General features: G+C 43.3%; 1 protein-coding gene across 1 annotated transcript in view; it reads right to left on the bottom strand.

The window, feature by feature from the left end:
• Positions 1-15,053, bottom strand: part of znrf3 (zinc and ring finger 3) — a 78,439-nt gene extending 63,386 nt beyond the window's left edge. The window contains exon 1 of the mRNA XM_080499806.1: positions 14,922-15,053. The gene's annotated coding sequence lies outside the window, so the exon portion shown is untranslated. The remainder of the gene's footprint in view (positions 1-14,921) is intronic.
• Between the last annotated feature and the right edge of the window lie 255 nt (positions 15,054-15,308).

Below are 15,308 nucleotides of genomic sequence, written 5' to 3'. Positions count from 1 at the left end.
TTCTCCCCTGCTGCAGGAAACTCATGAGAACAAATGCACCATGCCAACTCAAGCCTATAATACACCAACAACCGAGACCGCGCAATGGGGGGTGGAGTAAAAAAAAAAAAAACCCCAGCAGTTTTCCTGGATACACAAACAGCAAAACAGCCCATCTCAACAGCTTTAAAGCTTGATCCCTCACTCTAATTTGAATCCTAAAGCTTTTTCTCGTTGCCTGGGCGATTCAAACTCCGGCTTTTGCAAAACAATAATTATGACCAATGTATGCATCAGTACCTTACCAAATCCTCTGTCCATGAGCTTAGCTTGAGGCAATCCTGCAGAAAAGCTGACCCAAATACACACTATGCAGTTGCAAATAAGGAAACAGCTCAAAGTCATTCATAAGCATGGTTAGGGTAAATTCAAATCCTCAAAATTTAGAGCTGGCATTGACAGGCGAGGTGAGTTCCTGTAAAGCTGTCACCATCATGTTGCCATCATTTGGAAGCCATTCTATAGCAAAGGCTCACAGGCATGCGAAGCCGCTATAGAAACCAAAAATATAAATCAAATAAAAGCTTTTTCTGAGCAGATCCAATCCAGATTTCTTTTACTGGAAGCCATTAGAATAAATGGACTGACTCGTGTGTTACGAAACACGACATTTCAGTGTTCACAAGCATATTTTGATCCGTACTGATGGATTTAAATTCCTTCAAACTCTTAACGCCTCTCCTCAGAAAATGTACCACTTGATTTGATACAAACAGAAAAGATGGGAACAGACACACGTGTTGCCACCAAGCTCGAGAGGGCTTGAAGCATGAAGCATCTGACAGAGGCTCACATGTAAGTTTCACCTCAGTGGTTTTCAAAGTGTGTGTGTGTGTGTGTGTGTGTGTGTGTGTGTGTGTGTGTGTGTGTGATGATTTTCATCCCACCTGATCGTTCCCTTTTAAATTTTATAAATATGAACAGACAGAATGATAAAACATATTTTAGTGGAAAACAGACGGCTTTGATGGTGTACAGTGATTCAAGCTCTGTTGAAAACCCCTGCGGTGATGTCCCAAGTTGCACTTCCTGTTATGGATGTCTTTTTCCATCTATTCCATCATATTCACCATTGATGAGTTTGGCGTCACTCATTTCAATTGCTCCAAAACCCAGCTGATGATGACTGGGCTGCAGGCACAAGCCTGCAAAAGTAAAAACTTCTGAACAAACATATATTTCGTGAAAGTTTTAAGGCGCAAGTTGATCGAGTGTTGTATTTCATCAGCAGACTACAAAACACCACTGCCACAATCAGCTCCACATTTGGAGCTATTCACAATCACAGAATTTAGATTTTGTATTAAAACTCACATTTTCTATTCTTCAGTATTTCTATATTCACATCGTTTGGCTTGAACTTATCTTTCTGTATTCATTTGTGTATTTGTTGACCAAACGCACTTTGAAGTCACGTTTCTCTATTGTTTATATTCATTGCCATGTTTGTTTTTCTTCAGTTTTTGCCACATTTGTGTTTTCCCATCTTTGTTCAAACCTCGTGTTTACTCTCTTACCTTTGTTCATGCTGCAGGGCAAGCACGTATTTAAAATCATGACTTAAATACGTGCATTAAATATATAAATGTAATTGGAACTGCTGCTGGCGCCTTGGCCAGGGCTCCTTTGGAAAAGAGATCTTGTAATCTTAATGGGAATCGTTATGTTTTATCAATTGATACAGAGAAATTTCCTTTTATAGGATTATTAAAGTTCATTAAAATGTTACCTGTACCATAAAAACTGTAAGGTTTGTTATTATCATTCATCTCTGAGCCAATAGGCGATTCAGACCCGGCGTGTCACAATACGAACAACGCTGTTGAATCTAATGATCTAATAAAATCACTGTATACAAATTAAAGATGCTTCTGCAGCCATTATTTGAGAAAATGATGCTTCCAACCATGCGGCAAGGCCACTATCCAAAGTCTCAGGGCCACATTCTCTGAGACGTATTTACTTCGAAATGCCTGTGGGATGCATGTCACCTCAGGGGTGACAATTTGACTTTGCCTCATGCCTGTGGCATGGAGGCAGAATAGCAAAGGGCTGCATTGGCCCGTCTTTTTCTGTCATTCCCATCCTCTCCCACTCCATCTCTTCTTTCTCTCAAAAAAGCCTTCTGAGAAACTAGATTCCTTGACATGTCCCAAGGACAAGTTATCATTAGCGAGACAAGTATGTTTGGACAAACGGCCCCGTAGACTGACAGCAGAGAATAGAGAAAAAAAAAAAAATCTCCTGAGTCCTCTTTAAAAAATGCTAAAAATGAAAAGCATAGCTTTTACAGTGACACATGACAGTAGCACCACTCCGGAGTAAATCCCAGAGGGTGAGATTGAGAAAGCACAGTCACCCAAATAATGATGTTCTCAATTTCTGTACACGCACAAGAGCTATCCTCATTCCCTCCCGTCTTCACTTATTGACCTGTGATCTGCACAAGAAAAAAAAAAGAAAGTCTCAACATCTCTTTGCCTGACTAGCGACACACAAGGGCAATGAAGGGTGAACAGATGGATGGAAAGGGGAAAGAAACGGACACAGCTGGCCAGGCGTAATTGTTCTGACCTTTTCTCGGGCACCCAGGTTCACACTGAGCCAGGGGTTTGAAAGGTGAAGCGGCACGATTTGCAAGAACGCAAATACGATTTGCATGAAGGGGAATGTAACTTTCATTAGCTGCTCTCGCCTCGACTATTAAGTACATTTAGACATGTCATGCTTCTAAATGATGAATTAAAATTTTCCGGTCCAACAACAACCAGTCGAGTCATGTATATCGTGAGCGTCTGCCAACTTCTTGATTGTAGCTGCTCAGCGTGACCCGAGCTAAACATGGGGAGATTAACAAGGTTAATCGTGTTTATCCTCACATCAAAGAAAATACGCCTACATTACAACTTAATAATTTCATTAAAAAAATTGCTGATCACATGATTGCCCATTTGTGAATCATATATTTGTTTCAAAAATCTAATTCAGTTAAAAATGTCACGTCAATCTGCAGACTGGCACCCAACAGCCGCTTTTATTTCTTTGTTTTGAAGGGGGGGTACTGCCAATCCAACTGGACTTCTGAAGTTGCTGTACCAGAATCCGCATGGGAAAAATGAAAAAAAATGAGCAGTCAGGTTTAGTTGTTAATGTACACCTCTAACACATTGTCCAAACATTTCTGAAGGAAATTTGTCATTACAAACACGTATTTCTAGCATTTAAATTTCACGGATAATCCCCGGGTTTGTTGACATCTTCGAAACTCCAGAAGATTCCCGAGGCATTGTGTCACAAGATCCCGTTCAATTCTCTTTCTTTGAGAAAGTCTGGATTTTTTTTTTTTCCGGGCTGAATCGATCAAATGTTGATATTTTCACTGGAGCTGCCACAACACCATCTTTCATTATGAAACCCTTGCTGCAGGTTTCCGAAGATTATGTCAGTCAGCAAAACAAACACAGTTTGAAGGCTACAAATTCCGGGTTGTTTGTAGACATATTGACTTTGGTGTGATCGATTTAGTCCACTGCAGTTTGGAAATTTGTGGAAATGAGTGGTGATGGTCTTGTTTTACGGTATTGGTTTATTCTATGTGCAGAAGTGATTTTTTTATGGGAAGTTTATTTTAAAGTCTTTTTCTGGTAGAGTAACTTTAAATATATCTGAAAATTGTACATTGTGCTCAACAGGATTCCGTTTGCCTTTTCTTCTTGTTAATTAACTTGTTTCTTGTTATTCTGACAACATTTTGAAAACCTACTTATAACCTAACTCCTAAACCTTACAGGATATCTAGAAAAGTGAACATAAATCTCCCCAAAAGCAGAGAAATGTGGCTTTGTGCTTATGCAACAGTCTTTAGAATGGTTCAAGGACTTCTGTAGCTTGCCATCAAGATCACAGAGGAAAACTGAACAACTGACAGTTATTGTTATCTGGAAGATGTCTTAGGAATTGCACTTTCTTGAGGACATCAAATGTAATCCTCGTCCTGGGAAGGTTAAAACTGAACAGATAAAAATGGAACAGCAAAGCCTCATCCATGCTCAACTTTAGATAAGTACAGGGACATATTCAAAGCCTTCCATCTATATTCTGTGTTCTTTTTCACTGCATTTCTGGACGTCTTTAGATAGGAGCCCCCTCTGGCAAACAGATGGGGCACTGCTAAGATGAGGAGCAATCAACAAATTGATGTACAGTAGTTCAAAAATGGTGACTTATAGACCACGACCGTCTGCTATTCTGCCTCTGACCGATCCACCTTCTCAATATGTTGCATAATAGTTATTGTTGACTTTCTTCTTCCCCCCTATAAAACAGAACCCTACTCTTCTTCCTGGCCTTTGGGTAATTTCTTTATCTGGAGTAGCACCCTCTGGTGAATTGAATCTTTAATGGAATTACAGGCGCATTGGATGAATGAAAGTTAGAAGGACCAAGGATTAATTGAGTTTTTGGATCGTCCGTGACATTCATGAAAACAAGGAGGACTCTTTGAATTTTGAGCGGCCACATAGGTTTTACGCTGAAGGCTTGATTTCTTGAATATGACTCAGTAGTTTAACATCACAAAGGGAAACAAGGAAAGAAAACAAGGAAAAGAAAAAACAAAGTCTGATTGGAGATACGCTAAATAACCTTTGATAATTGAATCGACCACGGTGCATTATTGTTGGTGGAGACTCTCCTGCAGCGTGTGCCTATCAGCTGTCATGGGAGCTGTCAATGAGTCATCAGCCTCTCCATCAAGGGAGCATTTTGAAAGGATCAGCGATCGTACTCAGTTGAACACACCGTACGTGTAAAGTGTGCATGCACACGCTGTCTTGCGCACACATAAAAAAATGAAGCCCTGTATAAACTTTACAAAAAACAGAGTGGCCTCTGTTCAACCGTTGTGTACTTTAGAAACGCCCAGTGGATCAAGCTATCGGCTCAAATCACACAAAATCCAAGTGCGGCAAAGTTTGACACCAGAAAGGAAAAACATTGTGACTCGGAACCCTGCCACTAGCACTATATCATGTCGCCTACGAGGCGTCCTCGTATCTCCAGCTTCAGCCTTAAAACACTCTAGGCATGTTTCTCACCGTGCTTGTGCAAGGGAACACCTCCACCTTTATTTGTATGGGAACAGATTTAGCTCCAAGGCCTGCAATTACATCATCATTCAGTTTTGCAGCACTGCATATCAGGGCTCAGCGTTAGTCAGAGAAGGCCTTTGAAGAGTTTTGGCCCAGCCCTTTGCTCGCTCTCTCACTCCTTCCCTCCTCCTCCTCCACCTCCCCCTTCAGCGCCGCCTTTGATGTTAGCACGCGGTACTGCGCCGAGCGTCGTGGCCTCCCAGGCCTCCCCGCCTCGCCTGATCCTATCTGCTCAGGCGGCACATTCATGTGGTTTACACCCGCAGCATGACTCCCCGGCAGCTATTCAACCCAGCTCTGCAGGCAGGCCCCTCCCTGTTCAGGGTCCAGGGTGGGGGGGTAGAGGGGCTGGAGTGGAGAGGCAGCGTGGCCTGAGCCACTGACAGGGATCGAGGGAAAGGACGGGAGAGGTATTGTAGAGACTTTATCAAAGCCCAGGACTGCACTATATAACTAGATGAGGGGTACTGCATTTGCAGATTCTTAAAAAAAAAAAGGAAAAAGTTTCACCTGACCACTGGCAGAGCTTTTCTTCTCACCCTTCATTGCAGCTGTACTTTACAAAGAGAGCTCTGCTTCAAATGTAAATATGCAGCTTTGCGGGTATTCTCTTATAACGCACAACAAGGAAACAGAAAAAAATGTGTCCTCAATATCTTGAAGTATACCCCAGATACAGGGACAGCATAAAAGGAAAGTCAATTTTTCATTTCAAATATCTAGGGCGCATTTTTAGCATCGGGGGGAGAAAAACAGGAGGTGGGAAGATACAGTTATACATCTTCAGCGTGGAGCTGCAGCACTCGGCCAGATAAAAAGAATGCAGAGGTAACCAGCTTGTTCTCATCTGACCAAGCAGCCCCAATCCATCATACCTCTGGCCTCATTGTGCTACAGCCTGGATCTTCCTCATTACTGCTAAAACTACACACCCACACATGCACGCACACGTGCACACACAAGCTTCCAGAAACTGATCCAGGATTGGGGGGTGAAGGCAGAGAGGTACTTAATGGGGGTCGGCGCTTCTACCTAAAACGGATTTGTCCCCATCTGGCACCATGTAAGTGACCTTTGCCACGGCTGTGGAGGAATCCATTAAAGGAAGCAAACTGGGAGGAAAAAAAAGAAAAATGGCAAGGTTTCTGACAGAGAGGCTGTCAGAGGAACACTCAGCTTTGTCTCCAGATAAAAACCAGTAGTGTTGTACATTTCGATAAGATGAACATTAATGCTTCATATACATGTTGTTACTAGTGCTGGTCAGAGTGGACTTACAATGTGAACTTCACGAAATCAAGCCCACCTGTTGTAACACAGTTTTGTTTGGGGTTTTTATAGGAGAGCAAATTTATGGTAAAATACACAGGCTGCATTACTTTACTTGGCGGACATGCTGTTTTTGTACAAATGCAGTTATCTTATGTGGCTTACAGTCAACTCTATACTACCAACCTCCTATTTCTTATCATCATGGCCTCTGGGGTGTGATGATTTCCAGCAATGGTATTGACAAAAGCACTCAAACACAATCATTTATACAGTATGTGTAGCCAATATTTTTTTCCGAGAGAGCATACTGTGTATCTTGTAGGTCAATAACTCGTGTTATCTTTGATTGCATTTCCTGCACTGTGGGAAATTTGGAGTAACATCAAGTCTTCCAACAAAACCACAACTAACAATTCTAAAGTCCCATCCATACACAAAACAGACAAAATTCATTAGTAAATCAATTATATGTGCTCAAACATAGGTTTCATAAAATTATACCAGGACGCAGAGCACCAGGATAAACTAATCTTAGGCATTGTTTACATGAAGTACACACACACACACACACACACACACACACACACACACACACACACACACACACAGACACACAGACAGATGAAGTAGTATTGCTATTACGAGTCACTCTCAGCTATAAAACTACCAAGTCTCAGGAGAATATGGACATATGGACTGGGAGTCATGACACTCATTCACAAACATTGTTGTTATTGTCCATGTATTTGCACATTTACTATGGCTGTGGTGCGCATGTGCAGTAGCAACATTTCAGAAAAGTTGCGTTTCCCCAATTTATATTGCGACAGAGTTGAAGTGCTTTCAAAAAGTTCCACACTGGGAGCAATTTTCAAAAGGTTGTTTTAAGTGGGTCTGAGCACAGTTGTCATGTAATCAGACAATGCCTGAACAAACATGAATACACATTTGCTGTCTGTATCTGTGTGAAAGCAAAATATAATCAAGAATTTTGCATTTTTGGAGGGGCGACTCCAGATTCTCTTCAAATATTTTGTTTTTCAAAATGTTGGACCTAAATCACTTACAAATACCAACTTCTTCTCGGTTGTTTGATTTTTGATGTCAAATGTATCTATTAACACATCCACCTACAACAAATGATAAATAATAGTGGAACAGAACACAAAGCAGTTTTAGAATGAAGGTGTATTTTTACTTTTAATTTCTTTGATTAGCATTAACCAAGGGCATATTTTATTAAGAGCTTGATTACTGTTTTTCAGACATATGAAGTTGTTTATTATGTAATGATGTACACAAAAGAGAGAACTTTGAACCCAGTGTTCTTGAACTTGGGTAAATCGGAAAGATCTTTGATAAGGACTTTCCTTTTATGAAAACAAACAGTGAGAGGGCCACGGGCACAATGGCAGAAAAATACAAGGAGGAGATATTGAGGAGACCTCGAGAGTGTGGCATGAAGAGTGAAATAGACTCCCTGCACAGTTACCTTCCTAGTCTATTGGCCCAAAAAGCACAACAAAAGGGGAGGCTGGCGTTGTGGCCCTCCACGGTTAGTCAGCACATTCCTGACCAACAACAAAGCATGCCTCTGCCTGGATGAGCTACTGCAAGCATTGTCATTTCATAACCCTCGACCCCTTAGCTTTTGTTTTGCAGCCCCTCTGTGTCAGTGGATAAAAATGTGGGCTGAGGGGATGGACTGGGCCTTTCACCACCGTTTCATCAAACGCAGCCAAAAACACTTCAGGCTCTTCTTCATCATTGACTTGTCACAAACACACTTCAGAAATAACCGGTGTGAAAAAAAACAACAACATTTCTGTCACCTAGTGAAAGTGTGCCATTGTTGTTTCGCACACATCAAACCCACCAAAAGAAATCATAACCTCAGGCCAAAGCTGGATCAACAATTCCTTATCAATGAAGTGCAACGCTGAGGACAAACACAAGGTGCTCATACAAATGGGCTTGGACACATAATCAATAGCAGATCGGGTGGGAGTGAGTGACACTGGGGGCGGAGAATAGTTCTGAGAGAGAGAGAGAGAGAGAGAGAGAGAGAGAGTAAAATCTGGAAACCAGAGAGAAAGCAGCAAAGAGCTCCACGCTGACTGCTAATCTCTTCTTGGAGTGGAACATCAAATGAAGAGCACAGGCATTCAAGTCCAGCGGAATCAAACGTACAGCCACTGGGGCCACCAGTACCAACATGCACTTGTTTCCAGGTGGAGCTGTGTGCACTATGGGAATGGGAGGCTCAGAGGAGAGGGAGTATAAAGAGCCCGGGGGGGGCGCTGCCAGTTGCATGCACTTTGACACCAGAGGTTATAAGTGCTACCTGCAGATTCTGTGATCAAATTTCAGGGTTTTCAGTGATTTCTTCTTGCATGACCTGGAGCGCTTATGTGGTGGACCTGCTGGGGCGGTCAGCGTTTCACCGATCGATAATCTACTGAAAATCAATTTTTTTAAGTGCAAAGAATTTTTTTTTTTACATGTAAAATGTACTTTGATGCCAGCAGTTTTGGGAAGATCATTACAGAGTACAGAGATCCATACAAATCAAAGATGCGTGAACAGAGGATGTGCCTGCTGATGACACTGTGCAGCAGAGTATTCCTTTCGAGTAATCGGAAGCGTTCCTGGCACTGTGATCACACCTTTATAGGTGTATAACACTCTTGATGAGATCTTCCACAACATAACCACATTTAGCACATAAAACTGTTGTGGAAATTCTTAAAGATCAGATGCGCAACAAAAGAAACACTCAACATGCTATACTTGTGGATATGAAAAAGGAAGGGAGCTAAAATGTGTGTCTGTTTTATTTTCCTCAATTTCTTCTTTGCACCCAAACAGGGAACTGCACCACAAGTGTGAACATTGCTCAGGAAACAACCCATCAATCATCACTCGAAGTTGGTCACAGGCAATATAGGATGCGGGATCAAATATTTGAATGACAAGAGTGGAGGTGTGGAGTGAATCGGTACAAGGGATGGGGAGCCGGGGGTGTGAAGCAAAGAGAAAGAGAAAAACAGTTTAGACTGTTCTATTCCAAAAAGGGGAGAAACGCAGCCTCAAATTACTTTGGCTGGGACATGAAAGTGAAACGGGGTGGCGGTTAAAGAGACGATAGCACTTAAAATACAGCTGCGACCGCCAAGCCAATAAATGGAAAAAAGTAGGAGGTAGCACTTTTAACCTTTTAAACCAGCGTTTGTGTACTGCTACTGTTGCTTCGGCGCTGGGAGTGGCTCTGTCCCTGGCACCTACCGTCTGGGACCGGCACCATCATGGCCTCTTGGGGTTTCCAGGCTGTGGTGAGAAAGCGCGCTGGATGGCTTAAACCACTAAAGCTCTCATTATAGTCTAAATGCAGCACGACACAACTCATGCCAGCTCCAAGGTAGGAGCTCTAGTATTTAAGATCATCGTTGTCTAAGCTTTAAAACCACCACTTTCCCCCCTGCACATCCCGTCGGGCAGGGAAAAAAAAAAAAAGGGCCACTCTCAAGGAACCACACCATGAAGTCTCCAAGCTACAGTTGCTCGGCACTTCACAAGCGCCGCAATGAAGTTCAAAGGTGAAGACAGCCTCGTGGGAGTCGGGGAGAAAACCATGGCCTCCTCTTCCTGACACGGAATTCACGCGGATGCACCCCATGTATCCCCTTCCAGAGGAAGCAGGCGAAAGCCACATTATTCCTTCTGGTTCTGGCCGACGACACTAGAAGTTCCATCTGGTCCTCTCCGTGCCCCTGCCACGTCCCTTCCTCAGCTCCTCACTCTCATGCTGACAGCAACAGAACACAGGCCTGCTGGAAATCAGAGGCAGATGTGAACTCGTGCGGCACGTCACAGCTCATCTCGGTGCCGGAAAGACGATTTGGGCTTTTGAGAGACAATAGAGAATGATGAGCAGCAGATGGCTTTTTTTTTTTTTTTTTTCCCTTCCGAATTAAACTTGCTCTAATCAGGAGATCTGCGTGAGCGCGGTAAACAACGACACAACTGAGGAAAAAAAAAATGCAGTGATGAGGAGGTGAAACGAGCGAGCCTCGCAGTGAACCATCACAAATGTGCCAACCTGCAAATGTAGGTGTCTATCTTCACACGTGACTGAGTGAAGGTGTTTGCTAAAGCCAGGGGGGAAAAAAAAGAATTGTGTTCTAGAACAGTTCACTTTGTGCTCATACCAACACTGGACTAAAAAGCATATTGGATGCGAATATGATTCATATCGCTTGACTGAATGTTCACAACTTGCACAGCAAAGATGTGGGCTGGACTTTATTCTCTTGGGAAATTGTTGTGTCGAGAACTCAAGTTTATACAATATTCAAGGGAGCCAAAACAGCAGCAGGAATTCCTCAGTTGCACATAACAAAGACCTGCAGTTCGTTCTGCTTTAACGTCTTTGTTTCAAAGCCGGCCAAGTTTCATTTCAATCAGTCCAACAGAGCAATCGTAATCGCTTCAATCAAGCAACACAGCTGGAGAACTGGGGATTCCATTACTCACCTCCATCTATTACTAGTCATCTCTGGACTCATCCAGATTATGAAGATAGAAAACTGCTTAAAATGTTAATTCTTCAGAACAAGGTCAGCATTAACCAAATGTGCAGAAATTGATTAATGTACTTTGAATAACTAAATATGAAAGATTAATAATATTGACTGACACCCCTGCAGGAATAGACAGGGTCCATTTATTTGAAGTGCATCAGAGTTTATCTGACATCAATCCAGTGGTTCTCGGAGTAGGGCGGGCCTTCACTGGGGAGCAATGCAGGGGGTCAGGAAGATGCCTTTACCCTTTACCCAGCAGGATAAAAATAAACCACATGAAAATGCACAAGCGAGAATTATAAGACAAGATTTAGAATAAAAACATGAGTGTACAACAGGTGCAGGCTACAATCTGATCAGATTTTCAAGTGAAATCCTCTCATTTGTATGACAAGAAGAGTGCTTTTTGTTTTCTTATGGATCACACCAGTTATTGACAAATGTATTTTCTGAAGTGAAGAATATTAAGAAGGCAGAGATTCAACCATTAATCATCGCTTATTGCAAGACAGAAGATCCCCTCACACAGGACCCCTGCATTTGTCACCCTTAATGCACTCAAACTTCTTTTTCTCAAGTCAGATCATCGTAGCGTAAACACACCCTTAGTACAGGAAAGAATTGTCCAGATAGTGATTAGTCTTCTTAAAAGGCTTAATCCGAATCTGAACAGCAGATAGTAAAAGTACAGCGAGGCCAACGTGAATGTTTAAGCAAATGTATGTACAATCAAAAACAAAAGTATTTACATGCTGGTTTCCTCTAGCTAAAGCAGTTTTCCATGCTGGAAGCAGTCTTGCTTTGTCACTTTACTGGGACACACTTTGTTTACAGCAGGCTAATCAGGATGTATTTAATCCTGTGACAAGAGGTGAATACAATTAACTACCTGGCAGGATTGACAACCAGATGTTCTCTCGTCCCCGAGAATCGAGTCGAGAGATGCTGCGAAGGAACTCTTGTAGTTCTCACACACACGCACACACACACACACACACACACACACACACACACACACACACACACACACACACACACACACACACACACACACACACACACACACACACACACACACACACACACACACTCACACACACAAAAGCACCATTCCAACAATGATTTAAAGAGACAGATTACTTTGATATTACCAAGTTGAATTGTAGCAATCAGGGAACTGGCTTGGGGAGCCTCGGGTTTGGCACTGTGGATACATCGCCATCACAACCGCTCACACCCCACCATTCAAGGAGGCCAAGAGACAAATTAACTTATTTTATTATTTTTGGCCTAACAAGCATGCGTCACTTTTCGCACGCTTCAGACAGAGCCGAAGGGGTGTTACCTTTAGGAAATTAGCGAAGGCCAGTCGGGAGCGCATGTGCACCTTTTGCGGTCAGGGAAGTTTTTTTCTGCTTGTCCACCCTCTATTTGAACCGGTACCTACAGAGGTACGGTCACTACAATAAAACAGAGAGCCGAGCGAAGCCCTCAGGGCTCTGATCAAACAGCAGAAGAAAGGGCGAGAGTGGCTCCATAAACCACAGGGTCAGGCCAAATCAAGCTACCTACTCACTGACTACCAGTAGAACCTTGAGAGAAAAAGCAGACAAGCGCACTGGTTGCAGAGGTCACCGCGGACAACTGAACACACAACAGCCTAAATATTTGTGTTCAACCCAATTCCAGTGTAAAACAACACCGCAGACATTTCCCAACACGTCGCTCCAAAGTTATTCTACAAGTATAGAATTTACAAGAAGGTAATTGGATCCCATTTTAAAATTATACTCCTCAGCTTGTACGGTTGTCATTCATTGTCAGGTTCAACTTGCATAAATCTTTGGAGGAACACCCGCTGCAAGAAATTCAAGACAGTGCTCGGCGCTGGACAAACTGCCCCTCATTATAGCCTGACAAAATATAAGCTGTCTCTAAGTGGTCAGAAGCTATGTTAGTAAAGAAAGCAAACCTAAATAGATGTGGTTTTTGATGTAAAGCTGAGGTTCGACATTTTCGGTGCGGTTACCAAGTGGCGCCAAATGGCCATCACTGTGTATAAACAGGGCCTGTTTTTGCAGCGAGCATCCCCTCCTTTGATCCCCCACATATCATCTTTCTTTGAATGTTCATTTTTAGACAAAAAAAAAAAAAAAAGAATTTAAAAAAATGCAGGCGTGCACTCAAAAAAAAAAAGAGAAAAAAAAAGAAGGTGCTGCCATGCAGCTGCGGGCATTGTTGCAGAGAGCAGCAAGGGGTGGGCGAACAGTGCAAACCCAGCATCTGTGCACATCGACTGGAAAAAGGCAAAATGATTCAGCCTCATTTGCGGGCAAAAAACAACTTGTTTAACTCAATTTATTTTCAGGATTGACCCCCCCCCCCCCCATACTTCAGTAGTAGTAGTGCAGACTTCATCCACTGACATCAGAGTCATATGGCACATTACAAATTTGACCAGCTACTCTTCAACACCATTACATTCCTCTTGGGTTTCCATTCAAGTTCAATATCACTTCATCTACTATTTGGCCCGATTCGCTCCCACTGGAGCAGGGTACACCCTGGACAGGTCGTCCAGCCATCAAACACAAAGAGGCCATCACACTCTGAAATTCGCACTGCAAATTAACCTCAAACACACAATTTTAGGGACTGCAGGAGGAACCGGCAGTATCCAGAGAAAACATGCAAACGCCAGGACTCGAACCCACAACCTCCTAAAAAGGCAACAGTTCGAACCACTACAACACTGTTATAGCCCTCAGCTCCAAATCCCTCCCATTCAAGTGGATTAAAGTTATATCTAGCTGTGATTTAGCAGCACATCCCAGCTGGAATACTGTTAAGAGGTCAGAAAATAATGACATTAAACATGAAAGCTTTGGCACAATGCAAACATAACTCATACTCTCTGTGGTGCAGATCAAGCAAGAAGGATGCAGCTTTATATAAACACTTGACAGTGAGAAGAAAGCTTCCTGTTTTAGTGACTTGATAGGTTGATCCAAGCATATCCAGCTTGTGCACTTGTCACGTCTGGGGTCAGTGAATAAAAGATGGGACGTGAGAGGCCTTTCCAGGACTTGATTATATAGCTTTTCTCTGCATTCCTCAAGCTGTAGACGTGTGGCGGACTTACAAACACACTATCAGGGTGCACACAACGGGTTTTTTGGAAGGAGAAAAACAAACCCGACATTATGTTTATTTAAGTGGTTGCATTAGACGGAAACTATCAAGTGATCCGGATAATCTGTAAAAACAACAACAACAACAACAACAACTAAGCAGCGATCGTGGCCTCGTAAGTCCGCGCAGCTCTTGCGAAATGCGGTAGAAAGTTTACTAACTTTTTTTTTTTGGAAAGCGGCGGGGGATTCAGTGTTTATTTGAGGCGGTGTGGTTGGAGTGGTGGTGGTGGTGGTGGTGGTGGTGGTGGAGGGGGACGGTTCCGGAAAAAACGCGTGTGTGCGTCTCGGTGCTGCGAGGTGATCCGGCTGCGCACAAAGTGCGCACCAGACATCAACAAAATAACTTGCAAGAGCATGTTTTCCCTGTGAATGAATTCCACAAGATAGGAGCCATCTTGTGACCGCATATGCTTTTGCAAAGCTCGGTACCATCCTCACACTGTGCCTGCACACACACACACACGCACACACACACGCACGCACGCACGCGCGCGCGCGCATACACACATACACACACAACTCTTGTCACCCCACCCGGTGGAAACAAATAATACAAAAAAAGTTTTAAGAAGGGCGGCATAGTGAATAAAGATTACAGTCCGCCTCCCGGTGGCAATCCCGGGGTCCGCTGCGTGCCGTTCCCACCCCCGGTAAGAAGAAACAGACACTTTTTGAACACGTACTTGGACGATCTCCCCCTCCGCGCTGATAGTGGCTCCTGCCTTGGAGAACCGTCCCTGCAAGCCAGTCGTGTAAGTCGTATAATCTCCATTTGGACTGGACTCGAACAGTACCACTTCCACAAAGGCTGTATCCTTGGCGAAAACGGCACCGAGAGACGCGGCGACCACCAGGATCACCAGGACCACCGAGTCGGGCACACGATCCGAGCCTCTCCTTGGTAGAATCATCATCTTGCCGGCTGGATCTGCGCCGATCGGGACATAATTTCACACGGATTAATTGATCGTAAGTGAAATCGGGTCTTGCGCACACTGCCGGCGATGCGTCCGAAGAGTCAGGATTGCGCAATAATAATAATATTAATAATAATAATAGAAAAGCTGCGC

This window comes from Blennius ocellaris (genome assembly GCF_963422515.1).
Source record: "Blennius ocellaris genome assembly, chromosome: 7".
NCBI lineage: Eukaryota > Metazoa > Chordata > Actinopteri > Blenniiformes > Blenniidae > Blennius > Blennius ocellaris.
Note: the sequence above shows the minus strand (reverse complement) of the source record. Positions and strands in the feature narration are given on the sequence as shown.